The sequence below is a fragment of the Sus scrofa genome, chromosome 4 (assembly GCF_000003025.6).
Source record: "Sus scrofa isolate TJ Tabasco breed Duroc chromosome 4, Sscrofa11.1, whole genome shotgun sequence".
Lineage (NCBI taxonomy): Eukaryota > Metazoa > Chordata > Mammalia > Artiodactyla > Suidae > Sus > Sus scrofa.
Genome location: NC_010446.5, coordinates 22,246,534 through 22,257,380, shown reverse-complemented (window position 1 = coordinate 22,257,380; position 10,847 = coordinate 22,246,534). Strand labels below are relative to the sequence as shown.

The window sequence follows — 10,847 nt, the reverse complement described above, 5'->3', positions numbered from 1 at the left end:
TCCATACAATGGAATAGAAAAATAAAGGGATCAATAAAAGGATAAAAGGATAATAAAAGGATCAATAAAAAAGAAGCATGCAATCACTTGGATGAATTGCAAAGACATTATGCTACATGAAAGAAAACAGTTTTTAAAAGATTACCATACTATAAAATTGCATATTGTCATAATTTCAAAAAGGCAAAAACTGTAGAGAGGGATAACAAATAAGTGGTTGCTAGGTTACAGGAGGATGTCATTTTAAAGGACAGTCAAGCAAGTTATCTGGGGTAATGGATCTCCTTCCTATCATAATTGTGGCAATGTTTATGTGAACCTATGCATTTTTATGTGTTTTATGTGTTAAAAAATCATAGAACTGTATTCCCAAAAAAAGGCAATGTTGTTAATTTAAAATTAATTTAAAAGCATGCACCTATGAATGGCAATGTGTATATTATTACATATTTGAAATGTTTTAAATTTTCCTTCTTGAAAAGAAACACAAAGAATAGTACATCCTTGGAAGTAAACTAAAGGACGACATTTATAATGGTGTTACCTGTGAAGCCTGAACTCCATAAACCACTGAGCTTTTTCTAACTCCTCACTAACAGTCAAATTTAGCTACAGGTGGCAGACTTTCCTCTCTGGTGGAAAGTCCCAAGTGGTCTAAATGTGGAGACTTGAATAAATGCTTCACCAAAAATTCAAATGGAAGAAATTCATAAAAGAGTATTCAACCTCATCAGTTATCAGGGAAATGCAAATTAAAACCACAAAGAGATACTACTGCACACTCTGCATATCTCTAAAATGACAAAAGTGAACTCCAAGTATTGGCAAAGATGTCATGTAACCAGAACTTTGCTCACTTCTAATAGGGAGTATATGTTGGTGTAACTACTTTGGAAGCTTATTTGACATTATTGACTAAAGCTACAACATACTCAACCTATGTCTCAGCAGTTTCCTTCCCTGGGACATATACTCAACAATAATGCGTGTGTATGGTCACCAAGACACATGTACTAGAATGCTCATGGTGGTTTTACCCATAATGGCGCTGTACTCATTTCCTATTGCTGCTGTAGTAAATTATGACAAACCTGATGAGTTAGAACACCAGCAATGTACTATCTTAGAGTTCTGTAGGTCAGAGATCTAGTTGGGTCTTATGGGATAAAATCAAGGTGTCAGCATAGTTAAATTCCCTCTGGAGGAGCTAAGAGTGAGTCTGCTTCCTTGCCTTTTCTAGTCTCTACAGGCCAACTGCCATCCTTAGATGGCACCTTCCAAATGCATCCCACTTCAACATTTGCTTCCATCGTTGCATCTCCTCTGTGATTTCGACTCACCTACTTTTGTTACATTACATTAAGCCTACCTGGATAAATCAGGAAACTTTCCCCCATCAAGATCTTTAACTTAGTCACCTCTGCAAAGTCCCTTTTGCCAAATAAGGTGACTTATTCTTAGGGATTAAGAAGTAAGGCATTTTGGGGGAAACAATATTCTGTGTACTACAAATACCAGTCAGGAAAGTTTCCTGGCAACATAAGAATAGGTAACTGTGGTATCACTGCAGAATGAAATACTACACAGCAATGAGAACAATCAGCAGCGACTTGCAAAATAGTATGAGTGAACCTCGCAACATCATATCAAGCAAAAGAAGCCAGAATCAGAAGACTCTGTGAGTCTACATGTACAATGTAGAGAGAGGCAAATTGATCTATGGTAGAAGTCAAGCTAGTGATTACTCTGAATGTGAGGGTTCACAACTGGGCTGGAACTTCTGGGGATGCTGGAGATCCTTTGTGCCTTGACCTGGGAGCTAACTCACAGATGTGTCAGTCTGAAAAACCTATTAAACTATACGCCTAAGGTCCATGTGAACTATTCTATGGATAAATGAATTTCATTCATTTACTTAAATGAAAAGTATAACGTTTTTATTGACAGAGGAGGAAGGCTAGTCCCTGTAAACATAAGGAGGCCCCCAAATGCTATAACTTAGCATAGTGGGGAAAGTCAAGGCTTCAGAGTCAGGTAGGCAAGACTTACAATCCCAGATGTCTTACAGATTCTCTTGCTCTTCTACAAATTATTTGGACGTTTTTGTCCTTGGGTTCCTCCTCTAGAAAATGGGAATAATAATACTTGCTGCCTCATTGGATGCATTATATCACACACGTGATGTACTCTCTGTGCAAACAAGTGGAACATGAGGGCTGAGGAAATGTGACTTCCTCTCTCACTTCTGCTCTGAAGTCTTTCTTTCAATACAGCACATAGACAACAGAAGAAAAAAAAAAGAAATAACCCTCTCAGAAGCAGATTTTTTTTTCATTTTCAGTGCCATGTTTAAAAATATTTGCTAAGAATTGTATGAGAAGTTGCTCCACATCCTGTAAAACTGGTTTAAAAAAAAAAAAGTAGTTCTTTGTTTCTTTATAAACACTGCCTATTTCTTTATAAAACTGGCAGTTTCATTGTGAAAATTCTTTTACAAAGGTGAGCCCCTTGAGATCCGGAAAGCATCAGGTATCATTTCCACGCATCATAACTTCTGCAGGAGAAAATACAAGGAGCCCAGTGGAAATAAAGCCACTGCAGACTTCTATCTAGAAAGCAAACACAGCCTGGAGCATTCCACCTCTATATATCCAGAGACCAAACCTAAGTCACACTTCACTAGGTACATCTAGTCTTCATTGCGCTGCAGTGGGGCATAAGGAACAGAGATGAAAATAAACACGTACAAAGTGGTTTTCCCATGAAATACAAGAACGTGGTATAGTTGAGATCAAGATGGTGATCTGGAACCTGAGAGACCATTTAAAGGGCTTGGGGCTCTGAGACTAGGCTTGGTCAAGGTCACTCAGACCCACACACAATCTGGTTTACTATCCTCTTCCCAGAGGTTTTTAAGTCATGGTTTACATTTCCCATTCCCAGCCAGAGCCTTTTATTTGCAAAGCTTAATTATTTATTTGTATTTTTTACCCCCATTTTTATTGCCACTGGTGTGATTTCAGTGTTGATCCCTATCTTGTACCCTCCCCTCTTCTGACTCTTGGCTTTCCAAGTTTCCTTGCTCCATCTCTCCCCAAATGTCGCTCTGCTCCACTCCTCCACGCTAGGCTAACCCCTCCCAAAAGGAGCCCCGCCCTCAGACGTTTGCCCTGCTTCTTGGCTCTTTCATCACTCCTTCACGGAAACCTGAATCACTGCATTTATCACCATGAACTGTTTGTTTATCTGTCTCATGCTCTAAGTTATGCTCTCCTTTAGCACAAGGGCTGTGTTGTTCACTCCTGCCTTCCAAGGGTCTAGTTTAGAAAGTATTCCCTAAATGTTTGTTGAACAAATGCAGTGGAGGTCCATCCAGCGGCCACCAGCTACAGACAGCAGTTGAAGACCTCTTTGGTTTTTTGATATCATTAGATGGACAGTCTCTAGTTACATCATCAGTTTTCATTTTCGGCATAATGGCACTTTCTTACCCAAAGAAATACTACCAGGAACTCTTCTTAGCCCTCTGCTCTTTCTTCTCTCTCTGCTCACTCAGAACACACTCCTTATTCCACCACGATCTCTCTAATGTATTTAGACAATAAATACATTATTTATCAATCAAATCAGTGATTTTAAACCATGTGTAGGACCTTCAGGTAACTGGTAAAATAAGGTTGCCTTATTCTTACCTTAAAGTCCAATGAAAATCACTTCCCCACAGACCAAAGGGATCACCCCACTGTGTGTGTACAGAGATTTTTAATAGGAAAGGCTGAAGATGTGTGATTGGTAGTCAGCCACTATGCCTAGATATATTTTTCACTGTGGTGGTGGTTGTTACTCTTCCTTTCCTCATTGCCAAATAAAATTAAAATCTCAATTGAATAAGTGTAAGTCATACTCCTTAGCAATATACAAGCTCGATGTTATACGAAAGATGTCTTTTTATCAGACTGGAGCTCAAATTTGAAAATAGAAGCAAATGAGGTATTCCTCCAAGTCGAGCTCCTGTAAACTGCAGAATGGTATAAATTGGTGTTTGAAAAAGCAGTATTAAAGAAATGATCACTTTTTCCCAGCCAGTAGCAGAGTGGTGATAAAGCCAGTCTTTCATTGGGATTGAACCCGGGCAGTCTGGTCCCAAAGCTACTGCTGCTGCCTCTCAGGAAAACAAGAGCAGTCCAATGGTCAATGCAAAGAGCCCCCTAAGAACAGGCTGCTCTTTTTTGAGATTTAGCAATCACAGGAAGAGAGAAAGATGGGGAAGTCACATGAGAGGAAAGTAGGGGCAAGGAAATGTATTTTCAGGAAAGGAGAGTTTAAGGTATGAGGCAAGAGATGCAGGGGGTGGGCAGTGAATGGCAGAAACTCCCCTAAAGGCTGTAATGCATGGAATCCATTTGACTTTGAAAGGTGATAAGACTGTGAGACAGGGAAGAGGAATGAGCAGAAAATTGGTGAAAATAAAAAAGACATTTTGAGTCAGAGAGAAGGGAGGTTGAGAGTTCACTATACATGGCTTTAAGGATCTCTGAAATAGGAAGTAATTTCATCTGTAGACATGGAAGAGAAGGAGAGAGCTGGGGTTTGCAAGTGGAAAGAGGGCTTAGAACACCTGACCTGAGGAACAAGGAGTGATGGTAAGAGAGATAAGTCTGAGACTAGCTGAAATTCACTGGAGACTGCAATTCTTACTTGTGCTTTGGTGAGAAAGGGCTTGAGAAAAAGGAGTTTGGCACTTGACACTATTCTTTTACATAATTACTGCTTGATACGAGGGAGTTTATTAAAGCTCTCTTGCTTCATTTCCCCTGTAAAACAAGTTAATAATCCTTGCCCCCTTCCTACCCCATAGGACTTTAACAGGCATTAATTACTATCTTCAAAGTGTCCCAAGTGCCTTGGGAAAGCCCTGTGTAAGGACTTTTTTCATGACTTTTATTATTCCCGCAATTGCATTTCCCCACCCTCTGTTTAGAAATGAGTTGAAATATAATCTTAACAACTTCCTTCACTTGATTCCAAAATGTATTTGCTAAGCTTAACTGGAATCAGCCATTGAGGCATCAGATGCAAAAAGGACAGAAATCTACAATATTGTCCAGGTACTTCTAAACCAAAAAGGAGAAAATTATTTGAAGCTAAACCACAGAGTTCACAGTCTTTTTAGAACTCATCAATCTATCCAATATAGTGAACTCAAGCAAAGGATTTTAAACTGACCCTTCTCTCAACTACCAATAACTTGGTAAGAGAAAGCATGGCTCCTAGTGAAAAATAGAATGCCATCTTTGGAGTTCCCACTGTGGCACAGTGGGTTAAGAATCTGCAGCAGCTAGAATCACTCTGTAGGGGCAGGTTCAATCCCCAGCCCTGCACGGTGTGTTAAAGGGTCCTACGTTTGCCACAGCTGTGGCGTAAGTTGCAGCTGCAGCTCAAATTCGATCCCTGACCCAGAAACTTCCATATGCCTCAAGTGTGGCCATAAAATTTTTAAAAAAATTTTTAAAAGAATGCAATGATATCGTTGAAGGCACCCCATGTGATCATCTCACTCTTCACAAATTCAGGAGCCAGGGATTCCTGTGACTTTAACTATAGAGAGAAGGGTAACACAGAGAGGTCAGGTATTTGTCAAAATATGCTGTGTAGGGCAGAGTGAGGACTTGATTTGAAACTCTATTCAAACTATTCCATTTAGAATGGATAAGCAATCAGACTCGATTGTATAATACAGGGAACTATATCAAATTTCTTGGGACAGAGCGTGATGGAAGACATATGAGAAAAAGAATTATACATGTGTATGAATGGGTCACTTTGCTGTGCAGCAGAAATTGGCACATTGTAAGTCAATTATTCTGTAATAAAAAATAAAAAGAATGCAGTAATAATGAATACCTTAATGCTTAATATAGTGACATCTCAATGCTAAGACATCTATTATTCTTCACAATTGTTTCTAGTTCATTATTTAAAATACTCCCAATTCCTTCCTTCCTTATTCAACAAATAGTTATTGATCATCTGCATGTGCAGGCACTGTCCCGAGACCACGCTGAGTCCCAAGACCACCAGCCAGACACACTTCTCCCCTTCAGTTAGTGGTTCTTCCATTATCTCAGATGCTGTAGTACCTCCATTTTCATTTTTTTTTAATTAGGGCATAAGAGAAATAGAACTGAAATTCTATGCCATCTCCACATTGGCTGAGTGGACTTTATTTATTCATATTAAGGCATGGAAAGGATTGAGCAATATCTCTGGTATAAAACCTTGCTGACCTTCATCCAAATGACTGTTATCAAGTGTTAATTAGCCCATGAGTATCGTGAGCCATGAAATCACTTATGTAAGGTCATCGAAACCACATTTTTTAAGTAAAGGTAAGTTTGCAAGTTTATTTGTGCTAGCAGCAGCTACTTGTTATAGGATATGGTTGCTATGGTGATGTAGGAGCAATGAAATTTCTTACTTTACATAACTTCTCAAAGTTTGCTTCTTTGAACTTACCTTGAGATGCTAAGTGATCTAGCTGATTCTCATGATACAAGTTTGAGTTTTGAAGTCAGGGCTTCTTCAGATTCTGTAAGACAAACTTATCTTTTATTTGTCTACATTATCTGAGTGCCCCAGAGACATTATAGGTGGCGGGATGTAGGAACTGGAGTTGGAGGGAGGAAGAGGAAGTCCCAGGGCAATGAACAAAAAGAATTTCTCAAAGCTAAAGTCATAGAACTGTAAATGCTGTATTTCTAGTTTACAGATTCAACATGGCCATGAATTATATTTTGTGAGGTAGAGCTTGCCTTGAACCTCCGAAACAATGTGGAAAGAGATTAAGATTCTTGTAGCCTTTCCACACCTAGAAAGATCTAGGTTGTATATGTGGCTGTGTCCATGCTCACATTTCCTTCAACAATTTTTCACATTTGTATCATCTGAAACTATCAAAAACCCAGTATTTTTGTATGTCTTACATTTGAGTTTTTAGGTTGTTATGTTTGGGTCTAATTCTACAACCACTTTAACCTTGATAGTAATCAAGTTCAATTTTTTTTTTCCCAAAATACCTCACAAAATAAAATTGTCACCAGGAGTTCCCTTCATGGTGCAGTGGAAATGAATCCGACCAGGAACCATGAAGTTGCGGGTTTGATCCCTGGCCTCGCTCAGTGGGTTAAGGATCCGGCGTTGCTGTGAGCTGTGGTGTTGGTCACAGATGCAGCATGGATCTGGCATTGCTGTGGCTCTGGTGTAGGCCAGCAGCAACACTCTGATTAGACCTCTAGCCTGGGAACCTCCATATGCCATGGGTTTGGCCCTGAAAAAGACAAAAGATAAAAAAAAAAAAAAAATTTGTTGCCAATGTCCAGAATTTTGCCCCCAGACAGCAATAGAAGAAACCTGAACAGGTTCACATGGAAAGAACCAAATTGCTTGCCCGCATCCTTACTCTCTTCTCATGTTTTTTATACATTGAATTCCCATTCTATTCTAATGATCTATTAGTCTTTTTGCTTTCATCATTACTGCCTTAGAAATTGTTTTAAAACCTGTTAAGGCAAGATACCACTCAAGTTTCTTCATCAAATTATACTAGCAGTTTTAGCACTTCAATGTGCAAATCAACCATTAAAAATATTGTAATTATATACATACATATATTTAAATATATAGTGTTAGTTTCCTAATGCTGCTGAAACAAAGCTATGTCTCTTGGGAGGACACAAGTCAATCCATAACATATATCTATACACAGACTCATATTCTTTCAGGGAACTTTGCTACATATTAGGGCTGAGAATCTCAATCAACTTTTTTTTCTACATGACTAAGCAATTCCCCTCCAATGTTATGTTAATTAAAGAATTCCCTTTCCTATAATTAGGGTTATCTGTTTTACCAAATATTAAGTTTTCAATTATTCTATAATTTGAGTTTGAACATTCCCTTATCTTTTTTCTGTCTACCTGTCCAATTACCATATTGCTTTACTTATTATAGTTTTATAACATGTTTTGTTAATTTTCAAAATAACTACCAATCATTACTCTCATTTTTCAAAATTGCCTTAGTATTCTTACCTGTTTATTGTTCCAGATACTTTCTGAGACATTTTTTTAATTCCATCAAAAATCAGGATTATTTTTAAATTGCATTAAACTAATAGTCTAGGGAAGGTATAAATTTATTTAACCTGAAAAGACTGCACCGGCAGGTAAGTCTGAGCAGATGGGCTTGAACATTTCATTCCCTTTAGACACTAGAAATCTGCCTCTCATCCCATGCCTAGACTCTTAATGGATTAACAGGTGCCTCCTCTCTGGCATTCACACAGGACCAAGGGGGCCTGCAAAGCAAACCCTCAATCTTTGACCTTTGTGCCCAGGTGCCCTGTAAAGCTCAAACTTTTTACAGTTCTTCCCTGATCCAAAGTCATCTCTATCTTCTCTGAAATGGGCCTGGTTTCCTAGTAGCCAAACTAACCACCCAGCTTTCTTCTTGCCACATTTCTTTCATCTCCACAAGGATGCTTGAGATGATCTAACCCTGAGCCAGTTCATTGTGTGAACTGGTTCCAAAGGCAGGAAGCCATAAGAACAGGCTCTACTCGAGGAAATACAGACTATAATAATTTATATAGACTCAGAAATATCAGGACACATGACATAACAAGGTTTACATGGCATAAACTATTTAGTTATGATTGACATATAAAAAGCTGTATGAATTTAATGTATACAACTCGATGAGTTTGGGGAATCAGTGTATACCCATGAAACCATCACCATCAACAAGGTTATAAACACATGCATCACCACCCAAAGCTCCTTCCTGCTACCTCCTCCTCTCTGTGGTAAGAACACAGCATAAGGCCTTCTCTCTTAACAAATTTTAAGTATACAATATAGTATTGTTTACTATAGGCTCATGCTATATATTAGAAGTTTCAGAACTTCTTCCTCTTACAGAACCGAAACTATATCCTTTAACCACCACGTCCCTTTTCCCCCTCCCTCTAGACCCTGGCAACCATTTTTATGAGTTTTACTGTTTTAGACTCTGCAAATAAGTGAGATCCTACAGTATGTTTTTCTGTCTCTGGTTTACTTCACATAGCAATGCTACTCAGGTCCACAAATTTATTATCACAAATGGCAAGATTTCCTTTCTTCAAAAGCTGGACAATATTGCATTGCAAGTATATACCACATTTTCTTTATCTGTTCATCTGGCAGTGGACATTTAGGTTGTTTCCATATCTTGGCTATTGTGAACAACGCTGCAATGAACACAGGGGTGTAGTTATCTCTTTGAGATACTGATTTCAGTTCCTTTGGATACATGTTCAGAAGTAGGATTACTGGATCATGTGATACGTCATTTTTTAATTTTTTGAATATCCTCCATACCACTTCCCATAACAGCTATACCAATCTACATTCCCACCAGTAGTGCACAAATGTTCCCTCTCCTCCATACCCTTGTCAATGCTTGTTATCATTTTTTTTAAACAACAGCCATCCTAACAGGTATGTGGTGATAGCTCATTGTGGTCTTGATTTTAATTTTCCTGATTATTAGTATTGTTGAGCACCTTTTCATACATTTGTATGACCTCTTTGGAGAAATGTTTATTCAGGTCTTTCACTTGCATTTTAATCAGGTTTATTGGGTTTTGCTATTGAGTTGTATGTCTTATATATTTTAGACATTAACCCCTTGTATGGTTTATAAACATTTTTTCCATTCCATAGGTTGCCTTTTCATTTTATTGTTTCCTTTGTTGGACAAACAAAGGAAAATACATTTTAGTTTAATGTAATCCTATTTGATTATTTTTGCTTTTGATGACTGTGCTTTTGGTGTCATATCTGAAAAAAAATATTACCAGGGCCAATGCCAAGCAGCTTTTTCCAAAAGTTTTACAGTTTCATGTCTTAAGTTCAAGTCTCTAATCCACTTTGAGTTGATTTTTGTCCAAGGTTTAAGTATCCAATTTCATTCTGTTGCATAGGGATATCCAGTTTTTTCAACATCATTTATTAAAGATACTGTTCTTTTCTTATTGTGTATTCTTGTATAGCTTTGTTAAAGATTAGTTGACAGTATATGCATAGTTTTATTTCTGGACTCTCTATTCTGTTCCATTGGTCTGTGTGTCCATTTTTATTGCAGTACCATACTATTTTGATTACTATAGTTTTGTAATATAGCTTGAAGTCAGGAAGTGTGGTGTCTCCAGCTTTGTTCTTCTTGCTAAAAATTACTCTGGCAGTTTGGGGTCTTTCATAGTTACAGGTGAATTTTAGGATTATTTTTACTCATTCTGTAAAATATCCACAGCATCCTTTCTTAACAACTTCAGGACACAGGATTTCTGGAGATGATGACTGAGTGCCTGTCACTTCTCCATTCCTATTACTGCTAAAAAGAGAAGATAAAAGAAATTTGTACACTATCAGTCTCCAAACCATTCCCCTCCTTTCAAAGTCAGTTTCTTTGTCCCAGAAAAACACTATATGGACCTAATGAGTTGTTTATTTGCTTTTCAGGCTCTGCTGTAACTGTTCAAACCTGTGAAGGGATAGATCTTTACAACGGCCTGACTGCTTTATTGCAAAAGGCTGAAGACTACATATTCTCCTGCCTATAGACTAAGTCAAACAACTGATCACCCAGACAAGATATTTTTCTTTTTCATTTCTTTATTTTGCCTTCCCCTCTCCTTTGTGCTTTTGATTTAGAGTTCTGTGATGTGTAATGAACAATACACTTCCCAGCAGCCATAAAGCAAGAAAAATTCAGTTAGGATTATAATCACAATTTCAATTATTTAC

At 38.0% G+C, this 10,847-nt stretch overlaps 1 long non-coding RNA gene across 1 annotated transcript in view; it reads right to left on the bottom strand.

Moving 5' to 3' along the window:
* The window catches only part of LOC106509989, a 36,035-nt gene continuing 32,515 nt past the window's right edge, over positions 7,328-10,847 (bottom strand). The window contains exon 10 of the long non-coding RNA XR_002343142.1: positions 7,328-10,434. This is a non-coding gene — a long non-coding RNA (uncharacterized LOC106509989). The remainder of the gene's footprint in view (positions 10,435-10,847) is intronic.